This window comes from Ornithorhynchus anatinus, chromosome 16, assembly GCF_004115215.2.
Source record: "Ornithorhynchus anatinus isolate Pmale09 chromosome 16, mOrnAna1.pri.v4, whole genome shotgun sequence".
Classification (NCBI taxonomy): Eukaryota; Metazoa; Chordata; class Mammalia; order Monotremata; family Ornithorhynchidae; genus Ornithorhynchus; species Ornithorhynchus anatinus.
The window spans coordinates 24,406,581-24,407,236 of record NC_041743.1 but is presented as its reverse complement, the minus strand read 5'-3'; positions in this window follow the sequence as shown (position 1 = coordinate 24,407,236).

Genomic DNA, 656 nt, shown 5'->3' with positions numbered 1-656 from the left:
GGGGGAGGGAAGAGGGAGGGAGGGAGGGAGGGAGGGAAGGAGGGAGGAGGGAGGAGGAGAGGCCGCCGGGCGCCGGCCGGGGGAAGGGCAATGGCGGCGAAGCCGGCTCCGGGCCCCGCTGTCCCCCAGGCGGCTCCGGACGCTGCGCTCCCGAGCAGGAGGAGGAGGAGGAGGAGGAAGAGGAGGATGGACAAAATGGCCGCCGCCCCCAGCCAGCCAGGAAGCCGGCCAGTGCGCAAGCGCAACCCCGCTGCTCGCCGCCAAACTCGGGCCGCGGGACCCAAGGCGCCGGGGGCCGGGAAAGAGTTGGAGACGGGAGGCCGCCGTCGGGGCGGGTCCCCGGCTCTCCCGGCTCTCCTCCTCCTCCTCCTCCAGCCCCCGGAGCACCTGGCGAGCCCGCCGGGCTGGGCGGCGGCGGCAGGGAGCCACGGGGAGCGGACGGCGCGGCGCGCCGCGGACGCCCCGGGGAATTGTGGTCCGGGGGCCCCGGCCCAGGGCGCGCCGCAAGGCCTCCTGGGACTCGTAGTACTGAGGCTCGGCGGGCTTAGGCGGGCCTTCTGGGTGTTGTAGTCGGGCGTCAGAGCGTGCGACGGGAGGGCGGGGGGAGACGGGAAAGGGAGGCGGGCGCTGGAGCGCGGGGGGACTACAAATCCCAG